Source organism: Suncus etruscus, chromosome 5 (assembly GCF_024139225.1).
Source record: "Suncus etruscus isolate mSunEtr1 chromosome 5, mSunEtr1.pri.cur, whole genome shotgun sequence".
NCBI lineage: Eukaryota > Metazoa > Chordata > Mammalia > Eulipotyphla > Soricidae > Suncus > Suncus etruscus.
In genome coordinates, this window is record NC_064852.1 from 99442385 (window position 1) to 99466828 (window position 24444).

General features: G+C 34.6%; 1 protein-coding gene and 1 non-coding gene across 2 annotated transcripts in view; one reads left to right on the plus strand and one right to left on the minus strand.

Moving 5' to 3' along the window:
• B3GALT1 (beta-1,3-galactosyltransferase 1) overlaps positions 1-24444 on the minus strand; it is a 726928-nt gene that overhangs the window by 534497 nt on the left and 167987 nt on the right. The window lies entirely within an intron of this gene.
• Positions 23250-23350, plus strand: LOC126010272 (small nucleolar RNA U13). Its single transcript, XR_007496369.1, has one exon. It is a non-coding gene; the product is annotated as a small nucleolar RNA U13 (small nucleolar RNA).

The following is a 24444-nucleotide window of genomic DNA, read 5'->3' on the forward strand; positions in this document are numbered from 1 at the left end:
TGAATTGCAAGATAAAGCTATAAGAAGACACTTCTACCAAACTAACTCCATTTGTTAGTAGAGTTAAAAGGAGAAAAAATTTCTATAGTTTATATACTCAGACAACTTCCCTTACTTGAGTAGGATGAAAGTATCTGAAGGATTACTTTTATCTGAATTGAAGAGCAAAAGCAAAGTAGCTGATATTCTTATTGAATATCTCTGCTTCATTATTTGGCAGATCTTCAGTGTTTCTCCCCAGGAAAAGTTAACATATATGAAGAGAAGCCATAAATATAAAGATAATTATTTCAACTATATATAAATAGTTTTTCTATTAAAATTATTATAGATAACTAATAATAATCAGAAGCACAGTGGTTATAAATAATTATTTTGCCAGTACTACAAAACTCTTATATTTTAAAAAATGAGTCATGGGGCCTGAGAGATAGCACAACAGCGTTTGCCTTGCAAGCAGCCGATCCAGGATCTAAGGTGGTTGGTTCAATTCCTGGTGTCCCATATGGTCCCCCGTGCCTGCCAGGAGCTATTTCTGAGCAGATAGCCAGGAGTAACCCCTGAGCAACGCTGGGTGTGATCCAAACAAAACAAAACAAAGAAAAAAAGAGTCATTTTTACTAAACTTAATAAAGTGGGTTTTTAAAATCAGAAAGCCCTTTCAAAATGTTAAAATATATGAAAATAATAAAATGCTACTACTAATATTTATATTCATTGAATGTATATAATAGAGGTTGATCAATTAGTAGTAATACTATTTGTTAATAGTAATAATTCTAGTATAGCCATGAAAAATGCCATTTTATGACATCTGATTTATAGTCACTTAACTCAATTCAAATGACATATCATTGGTAGAAAAACCATGTCAAATTTAAAAGTCTCAAAATTATAAAACCAGAACTAGAAATCATAGAGATAATACAGGAGTAAGGAATTTATATTAGAGAGCTAGTACAGATCATCTGGCAAACCTTGATTCAATCCTGGCACCAAATATGGTCCCTTGAGCCCAATCAAAGGATTACTCATGAGCACAGAACAGGAGTAGCCCCTGAGCACTGCTGAGGAAATTCTCTCACCCACGTCCTCCCCCCCAAAAAAAAAACCCCCAAAAAATAAAAATATAAAACCTTAGTTTGTAAAATGTATACTTTCTCAAAACTCGATGTCTCCAAAAGACCCAAGACACGAGAAAATGGGAAAAATACTAAGAAATTACAATTAATGGGTTATTTAATAAAAAACAATCATAGAAATTTGTTCAGTTTCACTTTTTTCTCAATTGCCAGCACAAGAATTATAGCTAAAGAAAGACGAAAAAACAGACAGCCCTCTAAACAATCTAGGAGCAGAAAGATAGTACAGTGGATAGGTTGTTTACTTTATATGTGGCCAACTGGGGTTCAATCTCTGGCAATCCCATATGGTCTTCTGAGCGCTGCCAGGGGTGACCTCTGAGTAGAGAGCTAGAAGTAAGCATCAATAACACACCAAAAAATAAAATCAAAACTGGGGCCAGAGCAGTGGTGCAAGCAGTAGGACATTTACTTGCCTTACACGTGCTAACCTAGGATGGACCATGGTTCCATGGTTCAATCCCCTGGTGTCTCATATGGTCCCCCAAGTCAGGAGCAATTTCTGAACACATATCCAGGAATAACCCCAAGCATCACAGGGTGTGGCCAAAAAAATGAATAAAAAATAAAATCAAAATTAAACAATCTATCACCAGAAATCTATGCCATGATTCTAGAAAAAAAGACCACATGAAGTCTTGTACCAGTGTATTTGAATCTCTTCTTTTTTTTTTTTTTTTTTTTTTGGTTTTTTTTGGGCCACACCCATTTGACGCTCAGGGGTTACTCCTGGCTATGCGCTCAGAAATCGCCCCTGGCTTGGGGGGACCATATGGGACGCCGGGGGATCGAACCGCGGTCCTTCCTTGGCTAGCGCTTGCAAGGCAGACACCTTACCTCCAGCGCCACCTACCCGGCCCCTGAATCTCTTCTTTAACCAGCAAACTCACTACTTCTGTTCATAATGCTAGAATTTATTTAACCATATATGTGTGTGTGTGTGTATATATATATATATATATATATATATATATATATATATACTGAAAATATATATTCTGACACAACATGACAGCTAGGAACCATAAGTTAGACCATAAATATAAATATATGTATACACATATATGTATATATACTTAACCAACATGACAGCTAGGAAACTCTAGTCAGAATCTAAATTTACTGAGATATTACAATACCAAATTTCAGCATCCTATGAAAATTCCTCCAGAAATTGTAGCCTCACTCCTTCATTCAGTCTTAAGACCTTATTTTCATAAAACAAAGACTCTTCCTTTCTCTTGACTTTTCTATTCTGTGTGAAATTATACAAAATTTGTCTTCTCCTAATGTACTTCATTCATCATAACCCACTCTAGTTCCACTAATGGTACAGTAAAACACAAGACTCCTTCATACCCCTAAAGAGCATAAGATCTCATTTTTTCTAAAAATTGAGTAGTATTCACTCTATATACATACACTCAATCTTCTTTATCTTCCCATATATTCCTGGACACACAGTCATTTTTAATTTTAACATTACTATTTCAAGTATACAAGAAGAGAGGCAAAAATCCTATTTATTCTACAAATAATCCAAAGGATAAAATGAATAATGTCGATGTATCCCTATATTATGTATAAATTATTTTGACATATATAAAAACTATCATATAAATATATTATTGTTTTAGGTTTGGGGCTATAGCTAACTATGCTCAAGATATATTCTTGACTCTGTGCTTAGGGATTACTCCTGGCTGAGCTTGACTATATAGATCAAACATAAACAGATAAAAAACCATAGGTTGGTTGCATATAAGGCACATATCTGTGCAGTGGTGCCAATGCTATAATACTATATATTAAACACATTATCCATATAATAACATATACTTTTGAATAGCAGAAGGTATACATAAGGTATACATAAGGTAAGGCAATTACTTTCTTCAAAACTGAGTCCACATATTCATTTTTTGTGTTAGAGCATTCCTGTCTTTCCTTATTCTTGGATAAAATCTCATACAGATCCCTTCTCTCCTTTGCCCACTTGTATTTACTTATTTTGAGGTTAGTAATATTTATTGATCACTAGTTAATAAACCTGTGAGGTACCAGATACTGAGGAAAGAATGGAAAGGATAAGGAGTTTGTTTATTGTTAAACAATATAAAGTCCTTCTGCATCTATAGATATAAGTTCTGTAGTGGAAAGAGGGCATACATGTTATTGATCCTATTTGAAGCAGCTACTGTTCTTCCCTAAATCACTAATTGAAAAATGCTCTTTGAATTTTGAAAGGTAGCAAGAAAAAAAGAATAGGCTCCAGAAGTGTAAGAGCTATGAGCTGGACTCAGCATTCTCTTCACTTACTATATGTCAGATGCTGACACTCATTCCTGAGTGGTTTGTGAACTCCATAAAAAATACTCATTTCCAGGAAGCACTTGCTGAAATTTCATGTGCTTTCCAGCTGGCTGTTTATAGCCCCACCTACATCTCCCTCTCAAACTAATTCAGATTATGCTTGCCAATAGTCTTAGCCCATCTAAGAAGTTCTATTTTGGAATTCCACTAAATCTCTAGGTTGCAACTCCACACAATATTCTTGCACACATATCCAAAGAAAACACACATTTATTTTCAGTCACTGAGGAAGTTGTTATTTCGCAAATCTTAGTCTTTTGGCCCACTCCAGGTTAAGTTTCATTATTTTCCCTTTGTTTTCTCTGGCATGTCAGTCACTCTGAATAGTATACTGTTCAAGCCTCCAAAGAAATAATTATATATATATGTATATATGTTTAAATAATTATTTAATCACCACCGTTACAAAATTGTTCATGATTGAGTTCCATTCATACAATGTACACCAACTTTCACTAGTGTACATTTCCCACTATCATTGTCTCCTGTTTTCCTCCCACCCTAACCCACCCTACCCACTGTCTGCCTCTTAACAGACATTTTACTTATCTCTCTCTCTCCTTCTGTCTCCCCCTCCACCATATTTAACATTGTGGATTGCATATCCACATATGCCCTTTAAGCATCATGTTTTTGTCCAGAGTAATCAATTCCACTATAACTGTCAGTGTTTCCTTCTTCATCCTAACAGTACTACTTCACTATTTGTGGCAAGTTACCTAGCAGGAATGGTCCTTCAAGCCCTCATCTGTAATGTTTCTGGATATGATTAGGAATATTCCTTAGGAACTCAAAGAAAACCATGCAGAAAAGCCCTCTGCATTCCTATGTTTGTCACAAGACTACAATAATCAGAATCTGACAACAACCCAACTGACCGAGAACAGGAATGGCTAAAGAAACTGTGATACATCTACATACTGGAATATTTCACAGTTGTTAGGGAAAAAATCATGAAATTTGCTTATACTTGGATGGATATGAAAATTAATTATATTAGCCTCAAAGAACTCTTTGAAACCATCCCTCAGATGGGGTCATAAAAGGATCACTTCCTTTCCTCTTTTTAGAAATATTTCTCTTAAGAAATATGGAGATAAACCATGTCAACAATAGATATTATTTGCTTTTTTTATGTTAATTTTGTTTTGATTTGAGGCCCATATTTGACAATACTCAGAGCTTACTCCTGGTTGTACACTTGTGAATTATTCCTAGAATTGCCTGGAGGACAACATGGGATGCAGGGAATAGAACTTGTATCAGCTGCATGCAGGGCAAGTGCCCCTACCATTTCAGCCCTCAACAAGTTTACAAATAAATTCTATTTCCAATTCCCTTTATATTTTATGACCTGTTTATATGTGTTCATTAAATTAAAAGTCAAAAACTTTTTTGGTAGACATGTGCCACTACTCTTAAACCTTGCTTTGAACTGTGTGAAGTTGTCATCTATTGTGTTGATTCAGACAAGCTGTCCTTACTAAAAATGAATACAAAGGTTTCATTTATCATTTTATTACACATCAAGTTGGCATAAAGGAAAACAGGTTTATTTCCATCTAATATTGGTCAGATATTAACAATAACGTTGCAAAATTCTTTTCTTATAAAAAAATTTTCCAAGAGGAATTGGCAATCTGGGCCTCAGTGGTTGCAAATAGTACTTCTGAAGAAGGAATGAATTTTTAGGGATTTAGCAATGGTGGAGAAGATGATATGATGAAAATATACACTGTTTCCATCAATTTCTAATGATAAAGAAGAAGAGCAAAAGATATTTAAATAGATAGCACATTTCCAAGTCCAAAAATTTTACTTGTGTAGTATATATTTATATAAGTAAAGTGTTCTCTCAATTTAAGATCAGAAAGAAAAGAAAATTGGCCTAATACCATGATATTTTTCTGATTTAAAGGACATTTCATAAAAATTTCTTAATAGAAATACAAAATTGAAAATTACTCTAGGCAATGATTTTTTCTTCCTAAAATTGCAAAAATATCAGATCCTAATTGAAAACTTTTGTCTGCTGTTTCTAGCAGAATGTTCTGCCCACACAAGCAGCTTAACTTGAAGACAATTTAAACCGGAAGCACTGGAATTAGCGTGCACAAGCTTTTGTGGTTAATTAGAGAATATACTTTCAGTAGCTGAACTGCTGACCTTTTTAGTCCCTACAAATTCCACCCAGAACAGAAGGTACAAATAGAGGTTTACTTACCTTATCTTAAGGGCAAGATTACCAAAACTCTTTGGTATGGGAAGCACTCCACCTTGTGGGAGACACCCTCAATGAAAGATTTCATGAAAAAGGTTATTAAATACCTTGCTGTTATATTCCCTAGGAAAAAAAGCATATAGAGCATTCCTCCATAATGCCAAAAGACAACCATCATCTACTCCCACTTTTTCAGAAAGTGATTGTTTGCTTGTCATTTGTCTCTAGAATGTAATAGAGACTATATATGAAAAAAATAGTATGTATCTAATAACAATTGCCATAAAAACCTCTCAGCATTGCCAAAGTGTTAGACTAATCAATAATTTGAAAGTAAAATGTGAATAAAAACCAAATGATGGCTATAAAAAGACCATACTGTCTATCCTACTGCTAGACTGATACTAATTTTACCTATATGCAAAGGAAAAGTTGAGGATGGATCTGGTCACATGAACCAAATAATAAAATGTACATATATTATGTGGGGATATATGTATAAATACATATATATACACATATAAATTTAGTTTATGTTTCAGTGGATGTATATTGGTAAAATAATTATATTCAAAATTTAAGTATACTCAAAATTAACATATTTAATAGGTTAGAGACCAGGGTGATGTCTCAACATTCTTACAGAGCATGCCTTGCCTGTGGGAATTCAGTTAAAAACCCAACACTGAATGGTTTTTTAAGTACCACCAGGAACAATCACAAAGCACATGCTGGCAGCTTTTCCCTAGTACTACCAGGTGCATGTACTCCAAACACTAGAGTGGTAGATTAGACAATAAACCCAATATATATTAAGTTCTAGATAAAGTTTACCTTCTTCCCTGCCCATCTATATTAAACTAGGAGAGTGGTGGTCAGCCCTCTTGTCTGGTCCAGCAAGAAAAACTGTGAGTGTTTACATTTATCAGACAAATGTCCCAAAACAAGTTCCTACCTAATTCCAAGTACTTGTGCGTATTTTCCATTATTCTTTCCTATTTTACATTATTCCAAGTTCTCTTGTGCACATCAAAGGTAGTGCCCAACTCAGACCCTTCTTCAGTGCCACTCCAGAACTGGGTTATTCTCCAATAACAATTCACTCATATTTTAAAAAGGTAAGTTATCAATGAAAGGGCTTTACACATGATTACAGAGTCTTGCAAATATGTATTCTTTGGTGTGTGTAAAATTAGCTATCTGATTGATAATCTCCTCATATTTATTATATTCATAGTGCTTTCCTTCTACTGTAAATATGGTGAATACAGAAAATTCTCTAGTTTCTATGATAAAGTACATTCTTAAAAAGAACAGTTCTACATTCGTTTATTAGGCTTCTCACCAGGGTTATAATTCTGTTGTTGTCTGAGACTAGAGTGTATATTAAAGGCATTTTTGCTACATGCATAAAGAAATTTGTATAGCTTCCCTCCAGTGTGAACACACATCATCTGAATAAATGAATGTTCACTGAAGGCCTTTCCACATTGATTATATAGTCTTTCTTTCCTCCTATATGAGTTCCATATATGATTTGCTGAAAGCCATATAATTTATGCAAAAGACAGAACACAATAAAGAAAAAGTTAGAATAGAGAGCATAAATTATAAAAAATTATTATTCAAAATCTACAAAAATCATTCTCAGAGAAATGAAGACATATCTTCAATGAGTGTTCATTCCTTGGTCAACATTAACAATCTGACTTGATTGAAGTTGTTTCTGTTCTAAAGTTAAAAAAAAAAAGGAAAATTATAGCTAATACCATAATATTCTTTCTGGGATAGTAAAAATCCTTTTGGCAGTCCAAAGATGTGACTTAAGTATTAAAACACATGGTTTACATATGTGAAGCCCTGAATGTAGTCCCCAGTATAACATGGCCTTTGAGTAGCAAGGTATATTTCCCCTACCCAAGCATTTCTACAGCACTGTGAACTTTGGGAAGAGTAGAGTTTGGGCTTGGCAGTGCTAAGCATTTATTTCTGACTGTACTCAAGGGTTATTCCCTCAAATAAGAGATATGTGCTTCCAGGAATTGAACCAGAGTATCTGCAGGCAAGCTCACTAATTACATTTCCCCCCTGTAGTATCACTTCAGGCTCTGGCAAACATTAATATTGTTTTTTATTTATTAACACAAAAAATTCCAGACTTTTGCTTAACTATACATAGCTAAAAATAAAAGATAAAATATGACTGATTTTGAAATGGGATAGTAATAGTTGTAAAAAGTAATAAACATGACACAATCTATTCAATATATTTATTTTTGTACTTTGTATGGAAAAAAAAGTTGTCAAACAAAATCAGACAATGTGTATGTCTTAAGTAGTTCCTTAAACTTTGCATTTATAATTATTCACTTCAAAGGTAAATACAAATGTGTTCACTATCTACTGTGAAAGATAAAAATCAATTTATTATGGTATTATCTAAACAATCTAAGATTAAAGACTTATATATTATGTACCATTGCTTTAAGAACTAGCCTTTTATTATACTGTGCAGGGTAAATTATTGATTGCAACTGTTAATCCTATTTTCATTGCCAATTCAACTATCATGAAATTTTCAGTTGGAGACTCTTTATCTTCATAGCTTTTACTATTTGCTTGCATATTAGAAAAGGTAGATGATATATGCATTTTTTAAATTTACTGATAATTAGTTCATGAAATTTGGAATTTTCAAATAACAATGTTGTGAAACTACAGAATGGAGAAGTAGTAATTCCTCAACTTACATGTGAGGAACTTACAACTTAGAACTTGTAGGAAGAATAAAAGCCTTTGCAAATTAAGTTTTACATATTTATCATACTATTTGAGAGTTTATTTGATATCTTTCTTAAACAAAGGTAAATATTTAAATGAAAACATATTACAGGAGTATTATTTTTCTAGATATAAAAATAATTTGTACTAACATATTTTAAAGAATTCTTATAATGACATACTTATAAAAAAGTAAAACAATGTTTTAAATTGCTTTCAAGAGTGAAGGAAGAGGAAGTGAAAATATACAGAAAACAAGATTGGCTAGGTCATTGTATTTGTTGTGCCAGGAATGAATAAATATGAGTTCATTATATTAGTATTTGGACTTTGTACATATTTGAAGTGTTCCATAATAGAACAGAAAAGGAGGGGGCAAATACTAGTTAGTATTTTCTCTTTTGTATTTATTTTTTAACTGTGAAACAGAGATCTAAGAATATAGTTTTCTTGGCAAGAAAAGTGTTATTTATTCACTATTTCCCAGTAAAAAGCTTGTCAGATTCCTTCTGCTGAAATTTTGTTATTTTTACTTTATTAACATTTTAGTTTAAAAAATTAATTATTTAAATTTAAAGTATGAATTTATATCCTTAGGTAAGAATTATTTTATTCAGTCATGTGACTTAATATCTTCAATATGTTCTTATTCCTTCAATGTTTTTTATGTGGTTTTTTTCTACTTGCTCTATTTTCTAGTTTAATGTTTATTGAAAATGTTATGTCCATTTCTTTTGAGGTTAAAACACTCAATTTTCTGTTATATACTTCCTTCTGCTTTGAGTTAATTTAAAACACTGCAAACTTCTTGGCTGGAGAGAGAGCTCAAAGGACTGAGAACATGCTTTGCATGCAGGAGGGCTGGGCCTGGTACTGCATGGTATCCATAGCAACCTCTGAACACAGAGCTAGATGTGTCCCCCAAAAAACAAAACACTGAATTAAAATTAAATAAACATTGTAAACTTATTTCATAAACATAGCATTTATTATTTTATTTTCCAATTTATTTGCTTCTCAGTTTCATTTTAATAATCTCTCTTCTCTCTTTTATCTTTTATATGTATATATATATATATCTTGTATATATCTTCTTAGTCCTCATCAAAAAATATATATATTGTCTAAGAAATTCTTGTTACATATATGAAAACCTTCCCAAGATATATTTTTGTATGGTTATAACAGCTTTATACATATTACTAAAGTTTTGAAGCAACCAAGAATATCCTTTGGAAGTGGATAAATTGTGGCACTTTCACACAATGGAGTATTATTTTTGCATTAAAAATAAATGAACTATCAAACCATGAAAACACATGACAGAGATTTAACAAGCATCTTACTAAGTGAAAGAAGCCTCGAGGGAAATCTGAAAGGGCCACAACACTATATAATCCCAATTATATGATCATCTGAAAAAGATAAAACCAGGAAGATGTTTTAAAAATTAAAAGTAAAGAGTCCAGAACATGGCTTAGCTATTGAACACATCTTATGTACACTTGAGGCCATGGTTTAATAGTTTGGAACAAGGGAAAAGGAAACATCAATGGCTGGTATATGCAGAATAACTGGGCAAGGATGAGAAGACAGGGGAATTTTAGTGAGGAGAAAATATTGTCCATTGATTCCATAATTTTGCAAGTATGGCATTATGCATTTATTTAAATCCACAGAATGGAATATTATGCAGCTGTCAGGAGAGATGAAGTCATAAAATTTTCCTATACATGGATATACATGAAGTCTATTATGCTGAGTGAAATAAGTCAGAAGGAGAGAGAGAGACACAGAATAGTCTCACTCATCTATGGGTTTTATGAAAAATAAAAGTCATCTTTGCAACAATCCTCAGAGTCAATGAGAGGAGGGCTGGAACTTCCAGATCACTTCATGAAGCTCACCACAAAGAGTGGTGAGTGCAGTTATAGAAATAACTACACTGAGAACTATCATAATCATGTGAATGAATGAGGGAACTGGAAAGCCTGTCTAGAGTACAAGTGGGGGTGGGGTGGGATAAAGGTGGTGGGAATGTTGCACTGGTGAAGGGGGTGTTCTTTATATGACTGAAACCTAATCACAATCATATTTGTAATCAAAATGTTTAAATAAATAAAAACTACTAAAAAAATAAATCCACAGAATGCAAAAGAATCAGAATGCAAATTTTGTACTTGTGGTGATTGTAGTGTGCCAGTTAAATTAATCAATTATAATTGTAATAAGTGACCACTTTGGTGAGGAAGAGATAAATCGGGGAAACTGCATATATATGGGTATAAATGGGACTCTTTATAATGTCTGCTCAAGCTTAGCAATCCAAGAGTCGTCTATTTTTTTTATATATTTTTTTTATTTTTTTATTTTTTTATATATTTCCTTCTTCCTATTGAATACTTGATTTTATCTTAATAATATTTTTCATGTTTCTATAATGATTTAAACATTGTTTCTTCTTTATTCATGTCACATGCAGTTTTATTTCAAACAAAAAGTTTTTAGTGGCAGTCTTAATGACTTCATTATCTAGTTGTAAATGATGCCACAGAATTGCTCTTTATTTTTTGATTTCTACATATTTTTCTTAGAATAGAAGGGACATTCCCCTCCACAATTCTCGAGTTAAATTCCTTGTTCCAGAAAGACTGATGAAATATCAGAAAATAATGTTAGGTTGTCTGAACGCAAACTATACTATGTCCATCTTTTCTTAACAGATTTCCTAATGACTTGAAACAGTAAATAGAGATTGTCAAACATGTATTTTTATTATCTCAAATTACAAGAAACATGAATAGATAACTGAACATAATGTCCAACAACTGTCAAAAAATGACTTCAATACCAAAATAAATCATTCTTTATGTGAAAGAGATGTCCTCTAAAATAAAATTGTTTTGTAAACATATTATCTATGGAAGGTTAACTCACTTCCTTACGCAGAGATACATTTCTACAACTTAATTAGTCCTGCAGAATTCATCAAGAAGTTACATTACTTTAAAATTAAGACTCTCAAGGGTCCACTAATGAAATTTTTCTATGATAGGTTATTGGTATTACTGCCTTGACATTTTGCCTGGTTGTAGTTATTACAGAAAAGCTCAATTGAAACAAACTTGTAGACCTTTGTTTTCCCATTTGAATAAGTGTTGTTTTCTGAGCAAAATACATACCCCTGACCACTTACTCTCTTTTATCTATATGAAAATGGTATTATTATCTCTTAACTGCTTTTATTTCCATTTTCATTGTAGATGATTAATTATACTATCCACTCAATTCACTATTAAAGCACATGGATTTTCCCTAGGCAGTAGTAAAAAGTATGCTAGTTTCATGCCAAAAAAAAAATCTCTGTTGTCCAAATATCATCAACATTACTGTTGTAAAAAATAACATGGAAGGTTGCCAGAGGATAAGCAGCTCATGAATTCATCCTAATGTCCTAAATGTTATCCTTGCTTTAGTTAGAACATCAAAAAATGGCACACTTATGCTGCAGTCCTTCAGATTCTTATTGAAGTGCTTCTCTGAATCACATTTTGGAAGTATGCCATCAAATTTCTCTGAGGAAAGCAAAAATAATATTAATAATAACAATGATAATACTGAGGCAGATAACAGTCTCTGAAACTGGCTTTCCAAACAATATTCCTCTACTTCCTCTCTCTACCCATCCAGTGAATATACTCTCATAAACTCGTAACAAAAGCCTGGGGCCCATTTATACTTTCTCTCTCTGACTGAAGCTACACAACTGGGGAAATAAAAATTCATCTTGGTTAGAGAATCCAATGACTATCGGAGTCACATGCATCCCACCTTGGGATGTATAAATCTCTTCCATTATGGATTTTGTTTCCTCTGCCTCTTTGTGTGTCTCTCTCACTCTTTCTCCTTTTCTTTTTCATATATCCTAAATAAAAACTTCTTAAATATATAAAACATGAGTTACATACTATCACTCCTCTCCTATAATTATACAACCTTTCCCCAAATTCCCAGCCCAACTTCACCATTCAAATAAAAAGTTTTCTAGTTTCCAAAACAATTTTAAGGTCCTACTGGGTTTGTCTTCTCAATAGGTTACTATGAATGCCAATATGGCAACAAGTCAGATTTTCTAGATGTAGAAGAAATGAATAAAATATTTTAGAAACATACTATATTCTGAATCAGAATAAATCAAAACTTACAACAGACCTTATCATTAATGAAATCACAAAAACAGCAATCAAAAATCTCTCTGAAAAAAATCCCAAGAATATGATTTTACAAAAAAATGTTATTAAGAAAATGTTACTAAGAGTAAAAGAATATCTATCCTTTTAAATTCCATACTTAAATCCAAATGTATTTCCAAACATACTTTGTCAAAGCAACATTTCCCTGTTTCCAAAACCAGACAAGAATATCACACAAAAAAGCAAATTATGAATTAATTATTTGTGGTGATGGATATAAAAATCTTCAATAAAATAATAGCAAGAAAAATTCAGCAATATTTGAAAGATCCAGAAACCATAATAAAGTGGTACTTATTCCAGATATGCAATGATGATCATGCATACAAATTATAAACCCTCATCAACAAATTAAGAAAACAATATGGCTACCTTGATAAGAGGCATTTGATTAGATTCAATATTAATTTATGAAAAATTCTCAATGAAATAATATAGAATGAATAAAACTCAACACAATGTGCCCAAAGTCAATTATATTAAATAGAAAGAAACAAAAGCTTCCTCTCAATATCAGGAATAAGACAAGGATGTGAGATTATTTAACACAGTATTTGAAATAGTAATTTTTGTGCTTTGTGCTTCCCTCCCACCTTCTTTGGGAGGGTGGACTCTCCAGGAAATGTTTAGGGTGCTCCTGGCCCTGTGCTCATCAATCACTCCTGGCAGAACTCGTGGTGCAAAGTGAGGGCTGGGGATCAAACCTGGAAAGCCACTTTCAATATAAGTGCCCTAACTGAGGCTGGAGTGGTAGTACAGTGGTAGGGCATTTGCCTTGTACACAGCTGACCCAAGACAGATGTGGGCTCGATCCTGGGCATCCCATATGATCCCTTGAGCTAGGAGCTCCAGGAGTAAGCCTTGCCATGCCCACAGGAGTAGTCCAAAACAAAACAAAACTTCAAAAAACAAAAACAAAACTAGTGCCCTAACTGCTGGTCTATTTCCCCATTTTTGCTTTTTTAAGATTAAAATGTATCTACAAAATAAACAAGTAGAGGGTCAGTGATGAGGTGAGTTATTGGAGAAAAAAACAGGGTCATCAATGACTCTGGGCAACTGAAGTACAGATGAGGCTTCGTCAGAGTGGGGGCTTGGTTTGCCCTCTCAATACAAATGGCCAAGTTTTTGTTTCATGGTCACTATTTTCCCAATTGCCTGCCTCATCACTGACCCTTTGGGGACACCAATATAACCAAACTTCAGGTATTCTAGTTTGGGGACTGATATCACCTGGGCTTCTGGAGCAACTATGGACACCCTCACCCACATCTTCCTTCTTACATAGGGTCTGGCAGCTGAGTACACACCCTAAAAATCATAGTATCAGCAGCAATAGTGCTTTGAATCTCAGGACAACTTTATTTGATGCTGTTATCTATAAAGACACACTATAATTTCACATAATAGACAGCAAAGAAGAGCTTACTAGACTTCTGCCATTGTATTAACTACTTCATTGGAGATACAATAACTTTCACAAATGTGCTTGCTACTGTACATTTCCTTCCTTTCTTTTAACTTTCTTCTCTTCCTTTTTTCCTATTTTTCAATAACTTTGCTCTCACTTACCTAGAAACAAACATTGTATTATGATCAGTTATGTAAACTATGCAAATTATTTAAATAAATGTTTTTAATAAGTTTTTTAAGAGAAAAATAAACAAATAAAGGGGTCAGAGTGGATAGAGCATCTTCCTTGCACATGACTGGCATAGCTTTGATTCTTGTCCCATATAGAGTGGCAAAACCCACCAGGAGTGACCCTGTGTGCAGAGCAAGGGGTAAACCCTGAACATTACTGTGTGCGGCTCAAGTACCCACTTGCCGTGAAAAACTTCAACATTAGAAAGAAAATAATAAAATGTTACAGTAAAGATAAGTATATATTTAAAATTCAAAAAGTCCCTATAAAGAGAATATGGTTGAATAAAATAGAATATGATGAATAAAATAAAATGGCAAATGGCAATATTAATATACAAATAAATATGATTAGTAAACATAAGTAATAAACTACCATGAGATAAATAAAAAACTGTTATTTACTGATGCATCAAACCAATTAAATATCCTAAGATAAATATCCTAAGATGAAATGCATTTACACTAAAATCTCTAAAAATCTTATTAAAAAAATGGAAGACACAATGAATTATAGAAATTTTCTACATTTGTGAAATAGAATAGTCAATGTCATTAATAATGCAGTAATTAAAAAAATCTTTCTTCAGGAGGCTGGAGTGATAGCACAGTACGTAGGGCATTTGGCTTGCGGACAACCTGGGTTTGATCCCAGGCAACTCATAAAGTTCCCATACCTTCCAGGAGTAATTTCGGAGTGCAGTGTTAAGAGTAACCTGGGGCACTACTGGGTGAGGCCCAAAAAAACAACAGAAAACTTTCTTCACAGAAAAAGAACAAAAAATAGAATTATATAATTCCTGACAGTGATTAATAAATCATTAGAGGTGAATTAGAATGTTGGTTTTATGCTCCCCAACTTGAAACTATGCTGTAAAGTGGTAACAAAATAGCATAGTATTGGAATATCAATACATAAAATAAACATAAGAAGATTGAGAATGCAAAAATAAAACAAAGTATAATTAGGCAAGGAATTTAAACAAAGAAGCCAAGAATGTGAAACAGAATTTGAAAAGTCTCCTCAAATCGGAAAGTCACACATAAAAGATAAAGTTGTTTAACACCATACACAAAATTAATTCAAAATGATTAAAGACAAATTCGAAATCTGAAACCATGCACTATATAAAAAATAGGCAATGTGGTTCTAGGCATTGGCCTTAAAAATGTCTTTGAACCAATAAGACAATGATAGTTAGAAATAATCACTGTGAACAAGAACTAGATGCTGAAAGGAGGTAAAGTGATATAAGTGTTAACCCTTCAGAAACAATATGGGAAAACTCAGCATCTAAAAAAAAGCAAGAGTGAAAGAGAAAGAGAGATATGGAGAAAGAAAAAGAGTGAGAGTAAAGAAAAATACCTGCCATAGAGGTAAGTAAGAGAGGAGGAGGAGGTGGGAGGGAGATTGGTGACAGTAGAGGAAAATATGTATTAGTGAAGGAATGTCTGTTGGTCACTCTATGACTAAAACTCAATTATGAGAAAATCTGTAACTTTATGTCACAGTGCTTCAGTGAAAAAAAGTCTTTATTTTTTTTATTTTATTTATTACATACATGATTGTGTTTGCGTTTCAGTCATGTAAAGAACACCACCCATCACCAGTGCAACATTACTATCACCAATGTCCCAAATCTGCCTCCTCCCCACCCAACCCAACTCTCGATAAGCTTTCTATTTCCCTCGTACATTCTTATTATTAGGATAGTTCAAAACGTAGTTATTTCTCTAACTAAACTCATCCCTGTTTGTGGTGAGCTTCATGAGGTGAGCTGTAACTTCCAGCAATTTTCTCTTTTGTGTCTGAAAGTTATTATTGCAAGAATGTCTTTCATTTTTCTTAAAACATAGATGAGTGAGACCATTCTGCATCTTTCTCTCTCTCTGACTTATTTCACTCAGCATAATAGATTCCATGTACATCCAATTTCATGACTTCATCTCTCCTGACAGCTGGATAATATTCCATTGTGTATATGTACCACAGTTTCTTTAGCCATTCATCTGTTGAAGGGTATCTTGGCTGTTTCCAGAGTCTTGCTATGGTAAATAGTGCTGCAATGAATATAGGTGCAAGGAAGGGATTTTTGTATTGTATTTTTGTGTTCCTAGGGTATATTCCTAGGAGTGGTATAGCTGGGTCGTATGGGAGCTCGACTTCCAGTTTTTGGAGGAATCTCCATATTGCTTTCCATAAAGGTTGAACTAGATGGCATTCCCACCAGCAGTGTATAAGAGTTCCTATCTCTTCACATCCCGCCAACACTGTTTATTCTCATTCATTGTGATGTGTGCCAATCACTGGGGTGTGAGATGGCACCTCATAGTTGTTTTGATTTGCATCTCCCTGATGATTAGTGATGTGGAGCATTTTCTCATGTGTCTTTTGGCCATTTGTATTTCTTCTTTGTCTAAGTGTCTGTCCATTACTTCTCCCCATTTTTGGATGTTTTTTTTTAGATGGTTTTTCTTGTAAATTTCTGCCAGTGCCTTGTATATTTTGGAGATTAGCCCATTGACTGATGGGTATTGGTTGAATAGTTTCTCCCACTCAGTGGGGGGCTCTTGTATCCTGGGCGCTATTTCTTTTGAGGTGCAGAAGCTTCACAGTTTAAAATATTCCTATTTGTTAATCTCTGCTTTCACTTGCTTGGGAAGTGCAGTTTCCTCTTTGAAGATGCCTTTAGTCTCAATGTCCTGAAGTGTTTTACCTATGTGTTGTTCTATGTATCTTATGGTTTCGGGTCTGATATAGAGGTCTTTCATACATTTAGATTTAACCTTCGTACATGATGTTAGCTGGGGGTCTAAGTTCAATTTTTTGTGAGTGGCTAGCCAGTTGTGCCACCACCACTTGTTGAAGAGACTTTCTTTGCTCTATTTAAGATTTCTTCCTCCTTTATCAAAAATTAGGTGATTGTATGTCTGGGGAACAATCTCTGAGTATTCAAGCCTATTGCACTGATCTGAAGGCCTGTCTTTATTCCAATACCATGCTGTTTTGATAACTATTGATTTGTAGTACAGTTTAAAGTTGGGGAAAGTAATTCCTTCCATATTCTTTTTCCCAATGATTGCTTTAGCTCTTCTAGGGTGTTTATTGTTCCAAACGAATTTCAAAAGTGCCTGATCCACTTCTTTGAAGAATGTCATGGGTATCTTTAGAGAGATTGCATTAAATCTGTATAATGCCTTGGGGAGTATTGCCATTTTAATGATATTAGTTCTGCCAATCCATGGACAGGGTAAGTCCTTCCATTTCCGCATGTCCTCTATTATATCTTAGAGCAGAGTTTTATAGTTTACATTCTACAGGTCCTTCACATTTTTAGTCAAGTTGATTCCAAGATATTTGAGTTTGTGTGGCACTATTGTGAATGGGGTTGTTTTCTTAATGTTCATTCCTTCCTTATTACTATTGGTGTATAGAAAGGCCATTGATTTTTGTGTGTTAATTTTGTAGCCTGCCACCTTGCTATATGAGTCTATTGTTTCTAGAAGCTTTTTCATAGAGACTTTAGGGTTTTCTAGGTAGAGTATCATGTCATCTGCAAAGAGCGAGAGCCTGACTTCTTCCTTTCCTATCTGGATTCCCTTGATATCTTTTTCTTGCCTAATTGCTATAGCAAGTACTTCCATTGCTATGTTGAATAGGAGTGGTTAGAGAGGACAGCCTTGCCTTGTGCCAGGATTTAGAGGAAAGGCTTTTAGTTTTTCTCCATTGAGGATAATATTTGCCTCTGGCTTGTGGTAAATGGCCTTAACTATATTGAGAAAGCTTCCTTCCATTCCCATCTTGCTGAGAGTTTTGATCAAGAATGGGTGTTGGACCTTATCAAATGCTTTCTCTGCATCTATTGATATGATCGTATGATTTCGATTTTTCTTGTTGTTGATGTTGTGTATTATGTTGATAGATTTACGGATATTAAACCAGCCTTGCATTCCTGGAATGAAACCTACTTGATCGTAGTGGATGATCTTCGTAATGAAGCATTGAATCCTATTTGCTGGATTTTGTTTAGGATCTTTGCATCTGTGTTCATCAGCGATATTGGTCTGTAATTTTCTTTTTTCGTAGCATCTCTGTCTGGTTTAGGTATCAAGGTGATAGTGGCTTGATAAAAGCTATTTGGAAGTGTTCCTTTTTTTTCAATTTCACTAAAGAGTCTTGCCAGGATTGGTAGAAGTTCCTCTTGAAAGGTTTGAAAGAATTCATTAGTAAATCCATCTGGGCCTGGACTTTTATTTTTGGGCAGACATTTGATTACTGTCTTAATTTCCTCAATAGTGATGGTTGTGTTTAGGTATGCTACAGCCTCTTCATTCAACCGTGGAAGATTATAAGAGTCCAAAAATTTATCCATTTCTTCCAGGTTTTCATTTTTAGTGGCATAGAGTTTCTCTAAGTAGTTTCTGATTACCCTTTGGACCTCTATCATATCAGACATGATCTCTCCTTTTTCATTTCTAATACGATTTATCAAGTTTCTCTCTCTCTCTTTCTTTATTAGTTTTGCCAGTGGTCTATCAATCTTGTTTATTTTTTCAAAGAACCAATTTCTGCTTTCGTTTATCTTTTGGATTGTTTTTCGGGTTTCCACTTCAATTATTTCTGCTCTCAGCTTCGTTATTTCCTTCTGTTTCCCTATTTTTGTGTCCTTTTGTTGAGTACTTTCTAATTCTATGAGCTTCGTCATTAAGCTATTCAGGTATGCCCATTCTTCTTTCCTGATGTATGCTTGCAAAGCTATAAATTTTCCTCTCAGTATTACTTTGTTGTGTCCCATATGTTCTGATAGTTTGTGTATCCATTGTCATTTGTTTTTAGGAAGGTTTTGATTTCCTCTTTGATTTCATCTTGGACCCACTGGTTATTCAGTATGAAGCTGTTTAACTTCCAGGTATTAAAGTTTTTCTTCTGTGTCACTTTCTAGTTCACATATAATTTCAGGGCCTTGTGCGCAGCAAAGGTAGCCTGCAAAATTTCTATCCTCTTGATATTATGGAGGTTTATTTTATGTGCTAGCATGTAGTCTATCCTGGAGAATGTCCCATGTACATTAGAGAACAATGTGTATCCAGGCTTCTGGGGGTGGAGTGTCCTGTATATATCTACTATGCCTCTCTCTTCCATTTCTCTGTTCAGGTCTAGTATATTCTTGTTGGGTTTCAGTCTGGTTGACGTGTCAAGTATTGACAATGCCGTGTTGAGGTTTCCCACAACTATTGTGTTTTTATTGATATTATTTTTCAGATTTGTCAACAAATTTATTTAATATTTTGCTGGCCTCTCATTCGATGCATATATGTTTAGGAAAGTGATTTCTTCCTGCTGTACATATCCCTTGATTAATACAAAATGTCCATCTTTGTCCCTTTCAACTTTCCTGAGTATAAAGTTTGCATCATCTTAATTAGCATGGCCACTCCAGCTTTTTTATGGGTGTTGTTTGCTTGGTTGATTTTCCTCCAGCCTTTTATTTTGAGTCTATATTTGTTCTGACTATTCAGGTGCATTTCTTGTAGGCAGCAGAAGGTTGGATTGATTTTTTTGATCCATTTTGCCAGTCTGTGTCTCTTAACTGGTGCATTTAGTCCATTGACATTGAGAGAAAGAATTGTCCTGGGAGTTAGTGCCATCTTTATATCAAAGTTTGGTGTGACTGTTGGTAAGCCTTGTCTTAAAGTAAGTCGTTCAGTTTTTCTTTTAAGAATGGTTTTGAGTCTTTAAAGTTTCTGAGCTGTTGTTTTTCTGTGAAACCATACCTTGTTCCTTCAAACCTGAAAGTAGTTTTTCTGGGTGCAGTATTCTAGGTAAAACATTTATTTCATCGAGTTTTGTCAGTATGTCCCACCACTGCCTTCTGGCCTTGAGAATTTCGGGTGACAGGTCTGCAGTCAATCTTAAGGATGTTCCCTTGAATGTAACTTTTCTTTTTTTGATCTTGCTGCTTTCAGAATTCTGTCTCTATGTGTGGGATTCATCATTGTGACTAGGATGTGTCTTGGGGTGTTTTTTCTTGGGTCTCTTTTAGTTGGTACTCTTCGGGCATGCAGGATTTGATCACATGTATTCATTAGCTCTGGTAGTTTCTCTTTAATGATGTTCTTGACCATTGATTCTTCCTTGAGATTTTCTTCCTGGGTCTTTGGGACTCCAATGATTCTTAAGTTGTTTCTGTTGAGCTTATCATAGACTTCTATTTTCATCTGTTCCCATTCTTTGAGTAATTTTTCCATTGTTTGATCATTTGCTTTAAGGATTTTTTCCAATTTCTTCTGCTGTATGGAGTTGTTATTCATCTCATCTTCCAGTGTACTAATTTTATCTTCAGCTACTGTTAACCTGTGGGAAAGTTCAACCATGTTTTTCTTCAATTCATCTACTGAGTTTTTCAGAACTGTTATTTGACCAGAAATTTCAATTTGGAGTTTTCTGATTTCTATCTTCATATTATCTTGAATCTTATTAGTGTTCTCTTCTATGCTTTCTTTGAGTTCTTTGAACATCTTCCATATTGCGACTCTAAACTCCTTATCTGAGAGACTGACTAGTTGGTTAATCATGTTCAAGTCATCAGAGTTGCCATCATCATTCTCTATGTCTGGTGCTGGCCTGCATTTCTTCCCCATTGTCACAGTTGTATTGTGGATTTTTCTACATGTTGTGGTTGTATTCATTGGCTAAATGATATGTATGGCCAGGAAGTGAAGTGTAGGGGCTGTGTTCCTCTGGCTCCATCCTTTCTGGACTTGTAAACTTTCCTCGAGGGAAGGCTCCAGTGAAGGCGAGCTTTCTGCAGATGAGCCACACACAGGATGAAATCAGGACAAAAATGTAGCACAGCACAGAAGACAGGCAGATAGGGGTTCTGGCATCTGAGTTCCAGCAGAGTTCAGTGGCTTCCCCTTTCTGGGCTTATAAACTCACGTCCAGGGAAGGCTCCATGTAAGGTGAGCCATCTGTAGATGAGCCACACACAGGATGAAATCATGCCAAAAATGGAGCATAGCACAGAAGACAGGCAGATAGAGCTGCTGGCATCTGAATTCCAGCAGAGTTCCTCAATTCTGTCTCTCACTCTGAAGCAGGCAGGATCACCGGCAGGAACGCTGATGAAATCCAGTCTCAGGCAGCTGGAAACCGCATAGCCCAAGATGGTTTCTGCGCCCTTCTGACTCCCAGCAGAAGCCAGCAGGAATCAGTGTGTGTCCATCTTGACCCACATTGAAGCAGGCAGGATCACCAGCAGGAATGCTGATGAAATCCAGTCTCAGGCAGCTAAAAACAGCATGACCCAATATGGCTTCTGCACCCTTCTGACCTCCGGCAGAAACCAGCTGGAATCAGTTTGTGTGTACATCCCGACCCACCTCTGAAGCAGGCAGGATCACCAGCAGGAACGCTGATGAAATCCAGTTTCAGACAGCTGGAAACCACATGGGCCAAGATGGCTTTTGTGCCCTTCTGACTGCCAGCATAAACCAGCAGGAATCAGTGTGTGTATGTCCCGACTCACCTCTGAAGCAGGCAGGATCACCAGCAGGAACGCTGTTGAAATCCAGTGTCAGGCAGCTGGAAACCGCATGGCCCAAGATGGCTTCTGCACTCTTCTGACTCCCGGCAGAAACCAGCAGGAAACAGTTTGTGTGTATGTCCGGACCCACCTCTGAAGCAGGCAGGATCACCAGCAGGAATGCTGATGAAATCCAGTCTAAGGCAGCTGAAAACAGCATGACCCAAGATGGCTTCCGCACCCTTCTGACCTCCAGCACAAACCAGCAGGAATCAGTGTGTGTAAGTTCCGAACCACCTCTGAAGCAGGCAGGATCACCGGCAGGAACGCTGATAAAATCAGTCTCAGGTCTGGAAACCGCATGGCCCGAGATAACTTCTGTGCCCTTCTAACTCACCAGCTCCTCTCTTAACCTCTAGCTTGCCTCTGAATCTGATCTTCAGTAAAAAATTTTACTAAAAATAGTCTGGGCATTTTCCTACAATGCAAGAGCAATAAATGTAAAATAAAATAACATCATGCTAAAATTTTCTGCCTAGCAAAACAAAATAAAAAGCTATTATCAAAATAAAAATGTACCCTACTTAAAGAGAAATATTTGAAAATTATATATTTGACAAGAGCAAAAATCCCAAATAGAGAACTCATAGAATTTAAAGACAAAAATCAAACAACCCAATTGAAAACTGGGCAATAGATCATAATAAAATGTTCCTCAAAAAAGATAGGACAATATCCATACAAAAATAAATTTAATATCTCTTACCAATGAAGAAATGCAAGAAATATCAACAATGAGACATTATCTAATACATCTGAGCATAATTAATATCCAATATTTAAAAAATAAGTGTTTAAAAGGAAGTGGAAAAACATAAACTTTGTTTACAGTTGGTGTGCATTAAAATTGCATGGTATGAAAAAAGGAAAACTACAGATTCTTCAAAAACTCAGAAAAAAATCTTTAATTTCCTATAACCCAGATGTCATCTTGTATTTGCGCATTTTTTCAACAAAACAAAAACTTACTTAAGATATTTGCACTCTTATATTCATCACAATATTATTATATAGTTATGGCTTGGAAGCAAGTTACAAACCCATGGATAGGTTCAATAAAGAGTTTGGGATACTTATACATAATAGAGTATTACTAAGCTATAAAAAGGTGATAAAATGTAATTTGTCACCATATGACTATATTTATTGTGTATACTGCAAAAAGATGGAGAAGAAAAATCATCTGATTTTATTAATATGTGTAGAATAAAAAAAACAGAAACAAATAAAACAAAAATAAACTTGTAGGATTCTTTTCCAGATCATAAGCATGATGACTCAGTATTCACACAATTGTGTGAGATTTACCTCTCTTAAACCTTAAGCCATTGGCACATTACCAAATTAACTTGAAGAATAAAAGAAAGAAATAAAAAGAAAATACAACGAATTTGTAGACTGTAAGAGCCCATTATTTGGCAGATAGGAATGGGATAGAGTTGAATAGTATAGAGAGGGACATAAATGGACATTCAATGGTAACATTGTTATAAATGGAAACTGGTTTATAATAATGTATATATAATCACATTAATATATAATATAATTACGTGATGCTACACCAATAAAAATTATAGATTCCTATTGTAGAGGTAAATAGTACAAAACCTCCAAAAGTTATTCTATCATCCTGTTTGTCAAAAAAATTCTTTTATTTATTTCTACTCCCAGAAATGGTTTCTTAAAGAAACAAACAGAAAGCACTCCCCACAAATTGCACTCCAGGCCACTCCTGTATCATTCCACCTCTCCCTATTTAAGGGAAGGAGCAATCTAACCCACTTTTAGTAAGACTGAGCTACTGTACTATCATGATGCTACAGAATACATTTAATAGCATTTTATGACAGCTGTACTTTGATGCTATTTTCTAGATGTGCCTCTTAAAAGAGAAGTACTTTTCATTTAAATTCTCAGAAACAACCCCTCGACTGTTCCATTGGATGTTACAAATTGCATATCTTAGTTTAACAAATTACTGATGGAATAAAGAAAAGATGCTTTAAAGAATCAGCAAATGTCGTATTATGCTTCATATCAGAATTCCACATAATCAGTACAATTAAAAAATGGAAATTCTGATTTCATTTAAATTCAGCGGCCACTTTTCTGAATGTCACTGTTTTTAATATGCTTCTACTGTGCTCACAATTCCAAAATTAGTACACATAAATCATGAACAAATGCACTGAATCATTATAGATGTGATAATCAAATATAAAGGCACATTTGTGTGCATAAATGCAGAATGTAAATTTTAAAATGAACTTAAAAAAAATCTGACACCGAATATCAAAGTCTGCTATAAAGCAATTCTCCTATTCCCATACTAATTTGTTAGAAGAGTTAATTCTGAAAACAAGTCTAGCTGTGGTCTGAACAGAATGCAATTGGAGAATTACCTATCATCTGGAGATATATGAAAAACTGATTTTTCTCAACCT